A 20,075-nucleotide genomic window follows, 5' to 3' on the forward strand; every position below is an offset into this window, starting at 1 on the left:
TACTTGTTTATTTAGTAAAAACAAGTAAAATACAGCTTTAATTAACTTTTTTTCAGCCCATAATTTTGGGTACAGAGGCAACAAAGTCTGGGAAAAAAACAAAAACAAAAACAAAACTGCAACACCTTCCTAATATTACTTTGTTTTAATATTGTGTCTGGGAGAAAAATAAATTTATCATAAAGTTACATTAAGAATCTCGACAAATATATTATATGGAAAAAGGGAAAAAAGTAAGAATAAGTATGGTTGCCATTATAAAATAATAGGTGACATCTAGCAGAACAGTGTGTGAAAATAAAAAATATAGTCATTAAAAAGGGACTTTTAGGATGTTATCATTGGCAACACCTGTCCAGAACATTCTGCTCCAGGACTAGCCCATGCATCACAGCTTTTCGTGCTGCACCTGAGAAGCACATCTTTCTCAATCATGGTTTAAGCCATTCAGAAGTGATTATGGTAATAAGACATCTGGGCAAGGGGTGTGGTCTATGGGTCCCTGAGTGAGTTTACTCAGCAGAAAGTGCATGGAATTGGCCCCAAGCACACTCAATGATGTGATGGTCTATGCTGTGCCAGAACATCTGCTTACATGGCTTCTCTTGCACTCTCTCACACTCACACACACGCCTTACTAAATCTGGTCCTGTGGCACCAATTTCCCACAAACACATATTTCTGACACATTCCTACCCTGGCAACTACGAGCACCCAGTAGATTACACGTTCACATGCAGGTCTTTGTGGGCTTGCGGATGGGTGTGAAGCAAGTCTTGTTAAAGTTGTGATGACTCCTGGTAGTTCTTTGTGCTCTTCAGCACTGAAGTGTTCACAGCTAACAGGCACAAACGGGAGATAATTGGACATGGAGCAGATGGTGAAGCAGACAGGTGAGTCACTTCATGATTAATTATAATAAGCTTATGACAACATACTCTGTTCTCTCCATCAGCATTTTGCTGAGAAAAAAAAAAAGCACTGATGCTCTTTAAGCTAACGTGTTTTTAAGGTCACAAAACCTGAACTGGGAAAGCAGAGCTGAGAGCAGCACAGTTGCTCTTTTTTTAGGGAGAGATGAAAATTACTAAAGGGCAATTATATTAATTTTAGCCTTAGAATGGGACTAATAAGAATATGCTGAATTGTGAAATTTGAATTATTACAATATGGAATAATTAGCTCTTGTATGCATCATGGGTTATGATACATTACTTTATCTTTCAAGTCCTTATTTTTCCATTTTCAAACTAGTCAATGAATGTTAGCTTTATGAAACATAACGTGCAAGGTATTTATATTAAAATACAAAGTCTGTTGGTTCCACCTTTACTCTACCCTGCAGCAGAACAAAACCCAAAGAATCTGCTCTATTGTGCAGTGGAACTTTTGTCTTGCTGCTGACAATCAACTCTTGTATAGCAAACAGAGAAACCCATGTGCACAATGTGCAGTTTAGATACTGCCCTATCCTGCTGTTCTCTCCAATATCCAGTTTCACAACATGACATTTTCCAAACAGGCACAGTCTTTCACCCTGATTTCACCCTCGTCTCCCTCCTTATTTGTTTCTCAGTCATTCTTCCTCCCTTGCTCTGTCTCCCGCTTGGCTTGTATAGTGACCTTGATCTCAAAGAACCTTGAGTTCTCTTTTATCAAAGCCTGACACACTTCCACTGGGAGCTATTGTATGATCTGGGGTCAGCTGCAAAGAAAAGAACAGAAGGCAAATAGGAACGAGAAAGAAGAGAAGGAGGTAAGAAGAAAGAAACTAACACAAGCCTGGACAAGATTCAAGCAGGTGAGGTTATCTAATCTGCCCATATTGTATGTTCATTTTAGGTGCTGTGTATACTGTATATGTGTGCATCACACTTAGTTTATGTTTACCCATTCATGGAAAAATGTATCATCTTACTCCCAATGCATATGACAAAGTGTAGAGTCAATTGCTTTGTAAACTTTGAGCGCTGACCATCTTTACAGCAGTTGCTGAATATGGAGTTTTATTGGGTTGGGACAGATCCACAGTCACCAGGGAGGAGAGAGGCTCCAAGGGAAGCTCCTGTATATTATCCCTCGATCTGACCACTAACAAAACAAATGAGCCACCAGGGAGCAAACACCATGTCCACAAGCATGCATTGCTGGCTGGTTAAAGTCACACCGGGACTGGAGGGTAAAACCCAAGGGAGAAAAACTGATTTAAATCTAAAACTGCTGGACCTATTTGCTTCATATAAAGTATTTAATTTAAATTTCACTCTTAAAGTTGCCCCCCGCCACGAAGCTAGGTCACTCTTTTCATATCCTGACATAAGCCCTAAAATCAACATAAAAACAATAAAATCTATAAACAAACTTGTAAGATTTATGTTACAACAAAACTCAGTAAAAACTGGTAGATTAAAAGCATTTGCTAAAATTTAGCATTTGTTGGATGCAAGAATTTTATTTTCTTGATGAAATGCAAATATTAAATACTACGGTTTATTACTTAATCTAGACTTATCATCAGAAAGTGCAATTATTAATATGACTTAATAAGTAATTTCCCCATCAGCATAAAATCATTTAGGCAGCTACACTGGTGCTAGCCAATATTATCTGATTCCTTTTCAACAGTAATAAAGTGGATTAGCTGCTCTATGCTAAATGGATTACAATGCTAATCTCTGCTATCACATTAGCACTACACAATACACTTCACTGCCAGACAGACTTCATTTAGCCTCTGAGTGGTGGGTAGGTGAGACATGCACTGGGCTCACACTGAAATGATCATGTATTTGCACATATAGAAACACTGGCATGTCACCATCTCTCTCTCTTTCTCACATGCATACAGCCACTCTCTCACACACAGCCTGTTTGGAGATTCTCATAGTAATGAGTGACAGTCATTGGAATGGGCAATCACACATCCCTAGTCCTGAGGTGTGTATGCATAAATATTTCCTCTATTCAAAATCTTTCTACATTTATATGAATGCAATAGTTTTAGAATATATCACAGTTCTTACTAGGCAATGCCATCCACAAAGTTCAGCCATGAACTGTGTCCCCCTAGTGGTAAGAACTGGTTACTACAAGTACTACCACTGAATCAGAGGGGTCTGCAGTAAAATAAAATACAGACGCATCTTTTCTAAGATTTTATTATGCCAACACTGACGTTCATTGAAATTAACAGCCTAGAACTAAATGTTTTTACATTTATTTTAATCTTCAAATATTAGGAATTTTTACTGGATGTCTTTAAATCTTTCATTAATATAAAATAAAACTTGATTTCACTGCTGATGTAGCAAAAATAAACTAGTTCAAGCTTGTGTTCAGTGTGTATTCTCCCTTGAATCTGTCAATGAAGAATATTGTTCCCCAGAGTGACTCTCTCTCTCCATGGGGCTAACAGCTACCAGAAGGTGTGATACAGACAGGAAAGCCATTCCGGTGTGAAAACCACAGGATTATCCTCACTCAGTTTGCCAATAGTGGCTCTGTATACTACAAAAGCACATACAATGTATGTCACCTCTGACTCTGCATGTAATTTGTAGCATGTAAATGTAGTGGTCATGCATGATAATATATACTTGAACGGCCACTTTAATAGGTACATTTGTTCAACTGCTTGTTAACACAAACAGCTAATCATCCGTCCACATGACAGTAACTTAATACATTTAGTCATGTTGACATGATCAACACAGCTTGTTGAAGCATCAAAATGAGGAAGAAAAGGGATTAAAGAGACTGAATGTGGCATGGTTGTTGATACCAGATGGGATGGGCTGGCCTGACTTTTTCAGAAACTGCAGATCTACTGGGATTTTTACAAACCACCATCTCTAGGGTTTACATAGAATGGTCTGAAAAAGAGAAAATATCCAGTGAGCAGCGGCTGTCTAGATGAATAAACCTTGTTGATGTTAGAAGAGAATGGGCCGACTGGTTGCAGATAATAGGCAACAGTGACTCATATAGCCACTGAAATACGGAATACGGAATCTCATCTCTGAACACACAACACGTCCAACCTTTAAGCAGATGGACTACAGCAGCAGAAGACCACACCGGGTGCCAAGGCTATCAGCTAAGACCAGGAAACTAAAGCTATATTTCACACAGACTCATTAAAATGAAAGAGGACAATGGAAGTTTGGAAATGTTATGTCTGATTAATCTCCTTTTCCTTTGCAACATTTAGATAGTAGGTTCAGAATTTGGTGAAAACAGCGTGAAAGCATGGATCCATGCCTGGCTTGTTTCAACGGTGTGTGTAGGGGGTATTTTCTTGGCACACTTGGATCCCTTTGTTGTATCAACTCAGTGTGGTGGTATTGTTGCTGACCACAAACTGAACTCCAACCTGCTGCTGACCTTCTACCGCTCATCCATTGAGAGCCTGCTGACATACTGCATCACAGTATGGTACGGCAGCTGCACTGTAGCAGACAAGGAGAGGCTACAGAGAGTGGTAAAGACAGCACAGAAGATCATTGGCTGCCCTCTCCCCTCCCTGACGGACATTTACACCTCCCGCTGCCTCAGCAGAGCCAGAAACATCATAAATGACAGCTCCCACCCTGGCTCTGATCTGTTTGCCCTGCTGCCCTCTGGGAGGCGCTACAGGTGCATCAGGACTAAAACAAACAGACTCAAAAACAGTTTCTTTCCAAAAGCAATAACTGCCCTGAACTCCTGTAGGACTTCAAATCTGAAATACGCTGGACACTAACAACATATGTGCAATACATTCTGTCACATGACATGTACAATATATCATGATCCGTGCAATAATACTTTGAACGTGCAATATATTTTATTTTTTCAGACATAGACATCATACTTATATCTGCAAATAACTAGAGTGTGCACATCTGTTTTATTTCTGTAAATATTTTATACCTTAGATCTTTTATTTATTATTTATTTCTATACTGCTCTCTCTGCACTGACACTGGGGATGGCTTAATCTCGTTGTACATGTGTATAATGACAATAAAAGGCATTCTATTCTATTCTATTCTATGTCTTTCTGTTTATGACCACAGTGTACCATCTTCTGATGTGATAATGCCCAATGTCATAAAACTCCAGTCATTTCAAACTTGAACAAGACAATGAGTTCACTGTACTCCAATGGCCCCCACTATCACCAAATCTCAATCCAATGGAGCACTTTGATGAAGTGATTGAACAGGAGATTCTCATCATGGATGTTCAGCTGACAAATCTGCAGCAGCTGTATGATGCTGTCATGTCAATATGGAGCTAAATCTCTGAGAAATGTTTCCAACACCTTGTTGAATGTAAGCAATTAAGATTTAGAGCAGTTCTGCAGGCACAATGGGGTCCAACCAGATAGCAACATATGTCTAATAAAGTGGCCAGTGAGTGTATATATAATGTTACAGACAAAAGTAGGAACTGTGCATAGAAATTAATTGGGTGTTTTTGTAAAAGAGGAGGACAACGCAAAACTAAAAAGTAAATGGTTACCAATAGTACATCAAGACAAAGATTGCTTGTTGTCTAACATGCTGCGCCAACAAACGCTTTACATATAGCCTGTCAATAATGTTTGTCAATAACACTGCTCAACAGGAACCATTTTCCTTTAAAAAACTTCACTTTGAAATTCAGAACCTCTGGTTAGACATCTGGGAACTTGTATTGATTTTCAGGATGAGTTTGGTAAAAACTCCAGAGACAAAAATTTACAACGGCCTTAGTGTTAGTGAAGATGGTGACTGACTTGACATAGAATATACACAGCCGGCACTACAGCTCACTTTAGGGGTCGGTGGGGGCAGGGACCCTGAATCAACTGATGACAGGGTTAAAAGAGAGAATGAAACACTTTTATGTCTACAGTACCCATATCAGAAAAATCTGTGGACTTTGGGAGGAAGCCAATACATCTCTTGATACTAAAAAGTCTTAAACATACAGTGAGGAAGAGAAACTTTGCTGCTCAATGAGGATGATGAAAGACATTGCAGAACTGTGTCCTTGCCTGCCATGGCATGGATTTTCAGAGAGCAAAAGGAAGGCTTGTCACACAGAGTTTCAGTCTGTTAAGCATGGCACACATACTAACACACCATAGCTGGAACACACACCATGACCAAAAAGCGGGTAGGGGAAGCCAGAATAAGCTGCTGACTAAAGTATCACCATGGCGTGACATGGGCCATGAAACTGCAGTGAGGTGAGTGGGTTGGAGTAGAATGTCATCCAAAGCTGTGAAGCATCCTGGGAAACTTAACTTTCCACAATATTTGAGTGAGACATTCTACTAATTTCCTGAAACAAGCTTGTGAGTAGATTCAGTTTATGTGCCAACATGCAGCTGCATACATTCAGAAACCTCTTCCTGTTGGATAGCAATGTGAATAAAAACAGGCTTCTGATGTTGGCCATTATTCATCAACTTTACTGGCAAGATCAGGAACTTTAATAACTAATATTCCAACTTTAACCAGTGATACCTACTGTGCAAAATCCTGAATGAATGTGTCAGCCATTTTAATTACACATATTCAAAGTGTCACATGATTACAGTATTCAATGTATATTAAATGAAATGTCAGAATTCCTATTTATAAAACAGAAATGGGATTTTAATGTCAACTTGTTGCTAATTCAAGGCATTAAGAGACCAGCAACTCCAGTCATTATGACTAAAATGATAAAATGTCAAGAGCTGATTCAATACGTTTAGCAAACTGGTAGGATAATATTATCCAAAGTAAAACAAAATTAGCACAGAACATTCACATAAAGGTTCCCTAGGGTGATGAAGTCTTAACCCCATTCAAAATATCACTTTAGACTCATGCCAAAAGATTCTGTAACATGATCTGCCACAGTATGCTCAGGTTTCCATCCTCTTTAAAAGGCCACAGCAGTGTTCCATCAAGCAAAGGAAGACAAACACTAGACAGAGACACAGCAATACACACAGAGACAACAGATAGGAACATTCACTGTAAAACAAGACAGGCAGAAAACAAAATTTTTTTAAGCAAAATAATGGCAGTTTGTCTCTTCATGCATTGTATTCACACAGACAGAGATACAGTGGTGGGTATACAGCTGCCCAAATCTGTCCAGCTTATTAAAACATATGGCAGACAGAGAAGAGCAGACTCTGGCTTCATCTCTGTGTCAATCAATGCCAGAACAAATTCTTCACTTCCACAATCAGTTTCCTCAATATATATCTGTAGGCAAGATGGACTGGTGCAAGACTAGAGTAGGAGGATGATTTGACATTAATCTGAAGGTATTAACAAGGATGTGGCACACAACGGATGCCAGGCTGGCTGTGTACCATTACTGGAGTAACCAATCGCATGTGATCCCGCTATTCATTGCCAGCAGTTTAATCAAAGACAGACATGCATTTTTATTCTTGGAGAAAGAGGACTGGCCAGGGAAAACACAGTAAGTCTGCACAATTTCTGAAACAAGCATTTTAAGAGACACATGAATGACTAATTCCATGGTTTGTCTCCACCTACAATGTCTTTTGGCATATTATTTCCCATTTAATGATGAGCTTTAATGGAGACATCTCATAGTTATTGCAAAAGGCACAACACTGAGTCACTGCTTTCCTTTATGGACGTGAAATATTCATTCAGCTCATTAAAGACGCTTTTAAGATTCCCCTTCTTTCCCTTTGACTCAACTCCTCTCTATAGGAGGGATGAGTGGGCAAAAAAAAAAAAAAAAAAAAAAAGACCCACAGAGTGGAACTGAACTCCTTCTATGCTTTAATTCACTATTCTCTGTTTTATGTTTGCAATTAGGCATATCTGCTACACTGCAGGATTTTAATTAACGCCTTTCCCCTGACGCGTGCACTAGGAGGGAAGGTGCTTTGTTGGTGCAAATCAAGGAAATGTCATTGTTAGCGGGAAGCAACTATACAGATTTGCATTGTCAGTGTTGAAACTATGCAGAAATATGACCTCCACAATTGCCTTCCTGCTGAGTTTAGTTTTACTGAGTTTAATCCTATGTAATCTTTTGGCAAGGTAGTTTAGGGATGCAATGCTTTGGGAAAAGTTGCATAAAGGAAAAAGTAGTGTCTATACTTTAAATTATAATTCCACTAGATTTCAATGCAGGTTAATTAGGTCTTCAGACTAAACCAATTTCATTGCATTCATAATTCATGAAAGCAATCATTCCAGCTAAATTATTTGGATACATTTTTTTTTTTATATTATAAAATGCCCTCAAAATGAAAGCAGACAGTTAAATGCAAGCATATATGTAGATCTACATTTCCATTAGTGCCACTACAGTGAATATTTTTAATCTACCTCACACCTGGGACCTGACACTACAGCAGACAGGGCTGCAGGAGGACCCCTGGCTCACTGACTGACCGCTGTGGCATTAAGGGTGTGGTACCTGTTAGCCTGCAGGTCCAAGTAACCTACTAATCAAATCTTATCCCCCTGCTGAGAGATAAGGAGAGAAAGCAAGAAGAGAGGAGAAGAGAAGGACAAGAATGTTATTGTGAGGAATGATGGTGTTGAGCGTGAAAGGGGACAAGTGTCTGGAGGCTTCCTAGCTCATTTCTCCCTCTGCTCCCCTCTCTTACTTCAATCTCCCCTATGGCTACAAAGGGTGAGTGACAGGTCTCCCTGCTATCATTGCCTTCACCGCTGAGCTGCCTCAGAGCATTCTGACCGAGCAGGGGGCTCACAGCACAGCTTTTGTTACTCATTTCCCTCCTCAAATAGTGTCTTTGCTCTTTTTCCCTTTCTCACTTTCTCCATCTGTCTCTCTCTGTCTCCATCTTTAAGTCATGAGGTTGTTTAAAATAGCTGCAGGGTTATGACCACTTCAATCTGGAGAACATTCATGACCTCTTGACTGGTAGAAACCCACTCAGTTTCTCTTATTTACCTTTCTTTCTGTTACTCCCTCTTTCTTGCTTAGCTGCAGACTCTTCTAGAACATGTTTGGTATTTAGTCTCCACATGTGAAAACTAAAAAATATCCTTAATTTCTGCTGTCAAATGTAACAGTAATTAAGCAGCTTCACTGTATTTTTATCTTTTTATTTGTCTTCGTAAAGCTCATTTGTATAGAAATACAAATATCACTCATTATTTTTCAGAAAATATGGAAAATGGCGTAACGGTGTGATTTAAGTCAAAATGGGCATGAAGGATGCACAAAATGCTTTGTTTTTGTGCAATTGTGATAAACAATTATCTCCATCTACTGTGTTTTTTTTCCTTTATTTAATTTCTTTCCACTCCTATTCCATTGATTTTTTTTCAGTTTTGTCATTTTCCTTTTCAATATACATTATTACACTTCTTTTTCTGTGTTACCATCTCATTAGAGCCACAGGACAGTGTTTGAAGCAACTGGCAGATATTTCCCAACAGACACCAGTAACTGGAGACAAATACTTGCTTTGGCTGAGAAAAACACACATACACATTACTCCAACCAGTTATTATTTTTTACTATTTCCCTTTGTTACCACTGTTTCTTTAACTGCCACTGCAGCTACTGGCTAGGCCTTAAGGACCCCACAGAGGCTTCAGCATAATTTGAGGAGGATATTACCACCTTGGTCTCTATTAGTGGTGCAAACCTACTGACAGTGTTACATATTGGTGTGCACCTCATTATATTTTGTGACCGGAGACCATTGTGTGATGGCTAAAAAGCCTCAGGAGCCACAGAATTTATAAAGTTCACATGCTCAAGGGTAGTGAAGGCACCAAAATCAGTCCATCAAATCAAGCTTTCAGGTGACACTGTTGGGATAGTTCTTGTTAATACTGAATAGTTGAAAGTTGAATAAAGTTTGCTTTTAAATGTCTGTTTCTTTATAATCTAAAGCAGCTGTTGTCATGAACTATTTTGTAATGTTGAGCAAAATATTTCACTTTTAAATTTACAGCAATGGCTTTACTCAGTTTGTAAATTTATTGTAGTATTGTATTATAGAGAAGTGGTGCAACACTGCTGTAAACATGCCTTGGTCCAAAGTTATTGGTTGCATCAAACTCAAAAGAAGCTCATTTAAATCTCAAAGATTGGCCATCCTGCCTTTGTACCATCTTTAAGTGAATATAATATCAAACTAACATGTTTCTTTTTTAAAATGTTTTTTCATTAAACATGGCATTCCAGCTTCTTTTCTTTGTGTTGTCTGCTCCTCTGAGAAATACAGAACCCAGGAGGTTAGATATATGACAGAGAAGAGGCAGCTAGCTTTGATGTTACAGCAGCAGCAAAGTTGATGAAGCAAATTTGAATGTGAATAATCGTGATTCATTTATCTGTGCATTGTTATGCACAAAATTCAATAAGAAATTTAAAAAAAGTGATGTATTGCACGTTTCTTTTAAAAGTACTGCTATATAAAGAAAATGCAGTAACGTCTGGTTTACAAACAGTAAACAAATAGTTTTTTAATGACAGCATTCTCCTTACAGAATAATTAATATATTTTAAATATCTTAAATATCAATGTAGTAAAATCACATAAATATTTATGACACAGGAGTAAAATATCAGGATTTATCAACTAAAAGGTAACAAGTTAGGGAGATGAATTTCCACCATCCTTCTAAACACAGAAAGAACCAGTGAAAAAAGTCACTAGTTAGTTATTTCATTCAAAAAGTAACTTGGTTACTTTGCTGATTACTTACACCAAAAAGTAATGCATTTACTGCAAAGAGTAACTTTTTAGTTACTTTTGTAAAAGAACATTCTTAAAAATGATCCCATTAGTATCCTTATAACTTAATTAGTGTTGTACGAAATAAAAAAAACACAATTTATCAACACTAATTTCTCCCTGTGGGTACATACTATGACAACATAACTGGAACAAAAAATAAACAAAATAAAATAAAAATTATATCTATCTATCTATCTATATATATATATTTAGCTCCAGTTATGTTGTCATAGTATTTGTGGCTTTATCAAAGTCAGGGAGACCATTTATCTGTCATCTTATTTTAAACAGATTGACTACAAAATTGATTCCTTCTGCCAATATCTATATAAGTGTGTTTCCAGTATAATGAATGGCCAACTTGACTCTGCAGCTTGCACTCTGCTTCAAAATGTTTTCGAACACAACTCCCTCAATCGCTGCCAGATTGGTGGTGTCTAGGCTTGTACATCTTAATAGATGCATCAAACCTAGAGGGCAATATACATAAACTTTACTGGTACTAAATATAAAAAATTAAAGCATTAAAAACACACACAATGCATATTAGTGATGAACACTGTTTTTAAATGGATTGCAGGATACTTTAAAAAGGATTTCAGTTAGCTTCCTTAAAAGTCAATCACTAGCTCATCAAACCTGGAGGATAATGAGTAGAGAATCTGTTGAAAAAACCCTTAGATCAATCTTACACAGGTATACAGTTCTCTTCAGGAATCTCAAATGAATATGAGCTCTTCAGATAAAGGTGCAGTGAAAGACTTTGATCAGGATCACTAACAAACACCCCCACTGTGACCTTCATTCATACCTATGCAAGGCACAGGCGAGACTCTGAGGTTTTGATTGGACCATACTTCCATCAAAGCCAACCAGCGATGTACGCAGCCTCGGTGGTGGAGAAGGGCCATGTCCCAAAAAAGATGTCTAGGCCTGATAATGGTCTGATGACAGGCTCTGATCAACTCAAACTAAAGGGAAGGGATGACTTAGAGAATTCATTATTGTTTTCTTACCAGACCATCCTTTAAGTAGTTCTTTATCCCAGTCTCCAACTGATCATAATTTTCTCCTCTTTTCTTGGTCAATACTAATTTTCAGCTTGTTTACCAGGCAAACAGAGCAGTTAGTTGACGTCAAGAGAATGATTGCTTTCAGTACATAAGAGTATATAAGACACACACTTGCACATACAAAAAGAAAATGCTAAGAAAATCTAAACAATCCTGTACCTTCAACCAATTCACAACAAACATGGAAAATATAGTAAAAAAAAAAAAAAAAGCAGCAGCAAGTGTGTGTGTGTGTGTGTGTGTGTGTGTGTGTGTGTATCTGTGTGCATCTGAGTGTCTGTGCAGGTGTGTGAATAATAGATGTGGAGTTGAGAGCCAGACACTGTCTGAGAGCAGACATCACCCTGGATCCCGTTACCAAACACTGCCATCAGAATAACTCTGGAGACAGAGGCATACTCTTGCACACTCACACACACAAGCACGCACACATACACACACACACACATATATATACACACACACACGCACACACACACCATGTTCATGCACTAAATATATGAAGAGTCTTGTACACACAATCACTAATGCACTGTGACCTTTTTGCACTTTGGTGCTCCATTTCTCAACACAACACACTCTCTGTTTTGGGTCAGGTGTAATCACTGAGTCAAGTAATATGATCTGGGATGGAAATTTGAAATCTTCTTAAAAAATGTGAACACATTCTCTTTCACCTCAGAGAAATTGTATTTTACTGGAGTGGCGATGACAGACGAGAATCAGAGCTGAACAGATGCATATATTAAATCTTTGGCTCACTGGCTGCAGCTGAAGACCACACACACACACAGATAAATTCATAAATTACCAATGGTTTTACCTCTCAGACCTGCACATTTCCTTGGTATGTGTGTATGTGTGCTAGCATTGTATGGGAAACATCCATTGCATACCCTTCACTTTCATGTTGTGGTGATTTATGAGGTTCCTACCAAAGTTTCTAATTAAATAGGGAAGCACCTCAGAACCAATTCCTCAGAGATAAGCAGGTACAAATTTCTGTGTTCTCTCCTTATTGTATGTAAAACTGTGTTTGTGCATGTGTGCGCATTTGTCAGTGTGTATGTCCTCTTGTTTTCAGCCCCAAGGGCGCTTCCTTTTGCTTTCTCATCTCTCGTCTTTGCCTTTATTCCTTTATTAAACAGACTGGCACACTCCCTCTATTATCCCTGTTTTCCCACTGAGGTGAAAAATTGCATTGCTGGTCAAGCAGGGAGGAGGTGGAGACAGAGGCAGAAAGTAAGAAAATGAAAGACATGGAAGGTGAGGAGCACATGGGGGAGGTGAGGAATAACACTGCACTAAACCCTTGAGGCCTGTGTTGATTCACTAACTTCTACAATAATGGAAACAGTGGATGAAGGGTGGTCAGAATGAGAAAGCAAGAAGACTAAAGGCCAATCAGTGAAGATGGCTTGGGTGGATTCCAAGAAGCCTGAGTGGTTGATACTGTGTTTTCAGCATCCACAAACTGTTGAAAGTGTATGAGCATACCTCAAAAGTGTATATATAAGTGTAGTAAGCATATCTAAGATCCCGTGGTTTCCTTATATTTCCCTTGAGTGGGTGCCTCCCAACAGGACTGCATCAGCAGGTCAGAGGAAAAACAGGTTAAGTGACGATAACATTTAACCACACAAGCTGAAAGCATGTCCACCTGTTACTGTAAATGCAATAAAAGTTTCCCCAACAGGTGTTAATCCCTCTAAAACCAAAGTTCAATATATGTTGATGCATAACACCTGAAAGTCAAGGTCCAATAATTGCATTTAAAAGGAAGAAGTCATTGTCAAAGTCTGTTAGTTAAATCACAGTTCTGTGCTGCAAAGTTCAGTCTTGAGGTTCATAGTGGAAAGCAGTCCTCAATTCAGTGCTTGTATGAACCTACTATACACAAGAATGCAGTATGAATGCATGAACGGAAATATATTCAAGAAATGCAAAATTAGCTCAATGTTATTAAAGCCTACATTTATAAAAAAAAGTAGCCTAAAGTGTATTTATTGTTGAACTTATTTATGCATACAAATTTAATATTCAAAAACTAGCAGGCCTTCAAGTTTTTATCCTTCAAACCAGTAATTACTGGATATATATGGCACAAAAGAGATTTAAAAAAAAGAGATGAGTCAGAAGGAAGATCAGATATACTGTATGTACCCAAAAGAAACAGACCAGTTCCCTTAAGTCACTTATTTATTTTCTCCTCCTCTCGCCATTTTCTTTGCTTCAAACATTCACCAGAGGCTAACACATTTATCATAACATAAAACACAATTTCATTTCTATGTTTCCCAATATGTGGCACAATACCTCACCCTGAATTATATTTGACATGGAAGAAATATATCAGAAATCTGCAACCCTATTTTAACTTTAATATAGCAATAGTGTTTTGGGGCATATAAAGGAGAAAAACAAACACAAGCTGCATCATTTTGACTGATGCTTATTATTCAGTGGTATGGCAAATGGTTTGAGTTTTGTAATATAACATGAATAATATATTCCATCTGTTTTGCTGTCCAGGAATCAAGGAGTCAACCAAATGATTGCTGACATGGCCATGCACTCACATGGAAAGCCTTGTTCTCCGAATTATTTTCAAACATATTCCCTGGCTTATACCAATAAAGACATCCCAGCTATATCACCTCTCTTTCACTGGCTCTGTGGGAGTTTTTCTAAAATTAGCTCTGATTTATCAAGGGAGCATATTAGCGTTTCACGCCCAGGCATTATGTGATAGCATAAAAGCAGTGTATTCTGCATAATAATAGAGGTTTCTCAGTAGGAGTCAAATAACCTCACCCAATAAATAAATGAGCGTGTTGTTTCAGGATGGCTGGTTATCTAATCACAAAGACAAGGGAATAGATAAAAGAGCATGCAAGTATTTTCAAATGAAAATACCTTTACGCCTATGTTTGCATTTGTAAGCATGTGTGTACGTCTTGGGTAATTACAGAGACACGTAAATAAAATAAAATGGGAAAAAAAATGTTAAGTAACGTAATGTGAACAATAATGAACATATACTTGGAGTTTCTGGATTAAGTTCAGCATCTGAGTCAAGAAGAGATTTTCCAAGGTGGACCACAGTAAACATAAAGTCTGCAGTGTTTCATGTGGGTAAGTTTGCAAAAGTACTGTAGATTGGGTTGGAAAACAGTACTTTAAATTAAAACTAAAATTCAGTGTCAACATGTCTAAAACCTGCAGCTGATAGAAAATATAGTTTACTTTAAAACACATTTTGTGTTGAATGCTATTTGTATAGAGCACAAAGAGCAAGCATAGCTTGACTGATAAGACAGTCATCACAAGTATATGTCCTCTGCACTCTGTTTTACTTTGCAACCTTTCTCTCCTTTCTCCACTTTCCAGTCTTATCAATGTTAATTTCTTCCCAATCTACCTATCCTGCCCTTTTACAATGTGACAGACCATCATATGACAAGAAAACAGATAAACTGTGTGCCACTGTCACAGCAGAGCAAGCCTGAATGACAGAGAATGAAAGAGACAAAGAAAAGAGACAAAGGGACTGAAACACATCACCTGCAGAATGTCAGATAAAAATGGGTGTAAGCTGCACTAAAACTTGACAACAGATAAAAGTTAATTCGTTCTCGGGGAGAGACGGCATGAGAGAGGAATCTAAGCGGATATATGGTGAATGGGCTCTGTCAGCTTGCATTGCACAGAAATCCTCTTATACCTCAAAAATTTCAATTAGGTGAAGAAACGATTCGGTGTGGTGCGCTTCTCTCGTTCTGAACAGGAAGTACAAGGTGCATGAGGTAGGATTTGTCACGGCAGAGACAGGTCTTCTCCACCTACATTATGATTTAAAAAACAGGCGCGCACACACACACACACACACACAGAGTTCCCACCCAAATGCCAAAACCATTTCAAGTGACAACAGTGGTACACACTTGATGCTACTTCAGTGTTCAGGGAGCGGTGTTACAATTGAGTTTGTTCCACTAAGGAGAATGAAAAAATTTCAACTCCACAGGTTTTTGTCATCTGTATGACAGCCACAATTACACCATGTGCCAACTTCTCCAACTGACAAAGACTTACTGTAATTACAACGCCAAATGTAACATCCAATTTTCATGGTGTGTTTTAATTTAATTCCCACCTTAGTGTTTAACTTTTATTTTAAATTGTCTGTCACCATCTCCTTTAAAATCAGACAAAAGAAACATGAAATCTACGTTTAGTCCTGAAACTGTATTTAAAAAAAACCCTGCAAAACCCTGTTAAACTGCATTAGAGATTTCTAGTTTCTGTCCCTCTAACATTTATCTAAATAAGATTTTTATTATTTTAAAAAGATCACAGTGTAAATTCTCTGGAAGTGGGAAAGGTGACCAACCAAGATTAAATGTTGCATATAAAGGGCTGACAAAGTCCTTGTTATGAGTAAGGAGAAGTTGTGGTGGAACAAGATGCAGTGATTTAATTTTAAAAACAGGGGTCTTTTCCTGCTAGCAATCATTCATTTTTCCTTTAGTTTTACCTTTGAAATTACAATTTCAGCCGCTTATATGTCCCTATGTAATTTTGTTCCTCTCTCCCCAATTTTGCAACGATCAGATATTTGGTTAGGTTTAGGCATAAAAACTGCTGAGGTAAAGGAAACTTATAAGGCTAGGTTTAGGTTAGGAAAAGTTAAGCCTGCACATTGAACTAAAGACATTTGCATGTCTTCCTTACTAGAGATAAAAAAAAACAAAACAGCACTGAGGCCCCAGAGAAAGGACATTCAATTGTATTCAAATGTAAAATAAAAGGTTACAAAAACTTGTAGTTTTTTTCATAATTTCCTTTAGCTGATTAAATTCCTTGATATATTTTCAAGGTCGTCTGTAAATACACAAACCTACACATTAACATTAATGTGATCTGTGTATCCCCATTCTGATTTATTCCTTAAATAGTTTTTCTTCCACTTCAACGGAGGTTTAATCTACTATTTCTGTGCCTCTCATCCTCCTACCAAGGAAAACAATTTACCCATTTTTCTGTCTAACAAACCAACAATTGTCATACCTCAGAGTTGTCTTCTTCTCCTGATCAATCATCCTTTCCACTTTCTCTGCCCATCTATCCTCTTTTCCCTTTTCTTCCCCTAAACTCCATCCTGTCGTTCTGTTCTCTCACCCCCTGACTCTATTCCCAGCATCCCAGCTGGCTTTCATCTTCCCCAGGTTAGATTACTGTAAAGCACTGTCTGTCTGCCAGCATTCCTGAAAGCTTTTCATCTCTGCTCTGATTCATCTGGGGAGACAGAAAGAGAATGGAGGAGAGGTTGCGAGGATAGAGAAAGAGAGAATTGCAGAGGATGCTCGTAGAGACAGGGGGACAGAGAGACGCAGGGAGAAGCTTGTTCCTGTGTTGCAGTTATGGATTTCAGAGCCTTTAGTGGTTAACCTGCACTGCAACGGGCTGATGGGAAATTTCCCTGTTGGTCTCTTGGCTGTCTGTGAATCGCCCACTCAGAGCTGAGAGCACACATCACTGGGGACACACAAATATGTTTGCATGGACACAAACTGGCAGAAGAAACACACAAATATTAAACACTAAACTTACACACATTATAAATACGAATTCTACAAAAGAAACACAAATGAATAAAAATAATACAAAATTAAGAACTGTCATGTTTAAAGTGGAAGGCAACATTAAAAATGAATTAGAAGTGCCAAAAATCTTTACTTAAGCATGCACACCTTACCAAGCACACCAACAAATACAGCTCCAGTATCAAAACAAACCCGGAGATGTGTTTATGGTGTAACTGAGTCAGACAAGCAACACTGATCCTAACAAAGCACTCAAAGAAATCTACTCAACCTTGAGAGAAAGAACACCATGAGATGCAAATGCAATAGAAAATGTGTCCTAGTGTGTGTGTGTTTCTGCCCACATAAATGCACTTACAGCATACAAACAGCAGCACAGGTTTAATTACAGAAGGCCCTCCAGCTGTTTATCGCTGTGCTTCAGTGTGAATACATTTGTGTGCGTTTTCTGCATGCATGTTTGTGTGTTGCAGTGGAAATGGGGGGACTGTGTCAGTGGGTGAGTATCCAGCTGTAACTACACGTGCACCTTTACAATCAAGACTAATGTGAGGTTTTGGTTACCAAGACAACTACGTTTGCACCACTGTGTCTGTTTGCCTTTTATACAGAGAGCATAAAAAAATCATATATTCATCTACTGCGTTCCTCTTGGGCAGTTTTGTAAATGGGCTTTTGTATTATGCAGCATGTGAGGGAATTTCTTTCCCTCCTTTCCCTTCCGCAGAACACTGCAGTCTCCTTCAGCCACGTCACATCGTCACCTACAAATCTCATTGTACTATGTCTATTCTCTATGATGGGGCAATATGATGATATGGTGCTGTGAACTATTAGGGGCATCCCTGCTTGTGATATTTATGGACCTGCCAGTCTTCTGGACCTACTCACAACTCCCACATACTTTAATCTTAACTGCTGTCATCTACTGTCACTGCCGTATGTCTGTGGCCTTGGCTAACCGCCAGCTGATACAAAACTGTGTGTGTGTGCTTTGACAGTGTGAATGTGAGACTTAAAATACAGAAGCATAGTATGGTACAGTCAAGTACTTTATGTCAGTCAAATGTAGGGCACAAATGACAGGAAAAAAAATGAGTCCTCCATAATGAAAGCAGTTAGAATAAAATTTACATCCCTTCAACCTCCAAAATTTAAATGTGTTCATATAGAGAGGAAAATTAATGCAAAATCACTTCCTTTCCACTACTATATCCTAGCATTAAGGGGGTGAGACAAATTATTTGGGAAGTAGAGAGATTACCATTTACTACCAATCACTACCAGTCCCACACATAAATTAATGTTATAAAATGAATCCATGTTAAATTTTATAATTTAAGCTAACAATTTATGTTCCTTATTGAAATGAATTAGCTACCATTTTCCAAGTCCAGACTCTGTGCTTGAAGATTGAGAAATCACCTGAGGCAGATAAGAGGACTGCATGAATTAATCAAGCCATCAACAATCTGGAAAGCAGCCCTTTGCAGCATTTGTAAAAGACAGCAGAATCCTGCATACATGCATATCTTAGATGCATAGACTTAACACAGACACAAAAGCAAGAGCCGAGCCTTACCCTCTTTATCACTAAAACCTTCTGCATAACAGCCAATTTGTTAGGCTTTGTGAAAACCTCATTGTTCCCCAAGAGTTGATGTGAAACTGCTGTGATCAGCCGAGTAATTATGAAAACAATTCCACATTATTGTGCAAACTTGGAAAGCAGAGCTCTGCAAATTTTCAGTAATTTAGCATAACATAATATGAAGAAGCATCTCACTTAATGGCAATAAAGATACAAATGCAGATTTTATTTCACAATTAAAAAAAACATCTTTTTTCTATTGTGTGTGCATTAGATTATTAAATTTGTAAATATATTAAATATAATTATAAAACTGACTGAGCAGAAGGAAAGAAGCAAACTGTATTACTGGGGCTGAAAATATTTTTAGCCACATGACCAAAAACAAATGCTTGAGCAGAAATCTCATACTACACATTCATAAAATCATCGAACATGAACATAATCTTTCCTTTGCTTTCCTTCCAAACTTCAGAATCAGTCGGTGGAGTGTGGCCTTAGAGCTTTAACTTTGGAAACAAACAGATGGATTCGTTCACCTTTTCTCTCCTTCCTCTTTCTCCCATTGTCTCTCTGGGGTGGAAGCAGAATATCATTACTGGCTTCAGGTCCTAAGGTTTACTCGCTGAGTAAGCAAACTGGCTAACTTCTTTTTCATATTCAACTTCCTGCTGTTTTTATGAGTGTAAAGGTACTAAACTAACACTATACAGACAGTAAAGCCTGTGCATGTACAGCTCATTGTGCATTTCATCAGCCATATTACAAGTTGCTGAAATTGTCTTTAAAGCATGATCGATAAACGCAATTAAGACCAAGAAATACACTGCAGTACAGCATGTTTTTGCAAGCTGTCATTGTGTAGTAACAGTAAAAAGGATTATTATTGTCACTCTTCACAACTAACCTACATAGAATCAGTCTTTGGGGAAATTAACGTTTCTCTGGTTTAGCCTGTTTTGCAAACCCTGCAAATCAAATGTTCAATTTTTTTCAATGATACATGGCTGCAGTGGCTCTGGAGTCATACTCTTTTTTTTTTTTTTTTTTTTTTTTTTAAGAGAGGA

The 20,075-nt window shown here is 38.1% G+C and overlaps 1 protein-coding gene across 4 annotated transcripts in view; it reads right to left on the minus strand.

Annotated features, from left to right (window-relative positions):
- Window positions 1-20,075, minus strand: part of plxna4 (plexin A4) — a 248,207-nt gene that overhangs the window by 112,050 nt on the left and 116,082 nt on the right. The window lies entirely within an intron of this gene.

The sequence above is a fragment of the Melanotaenia boesemani genome, chromosome 23 (assembly GCF_017639745.1).
Source record: "Melanotaenia boesemani isolate fMelBoe1 chromosome 23, fMelBoe1.pri, whole genome shotgun sequence".
In the NCBI taxonomy this organism is placed as follows: Eukaryota; Metazoa; Chordata; class Actinopteri; order Atheriniformes; family Melanotaeniidae; genus Melanotaenia; species Melanotaenia boesemani.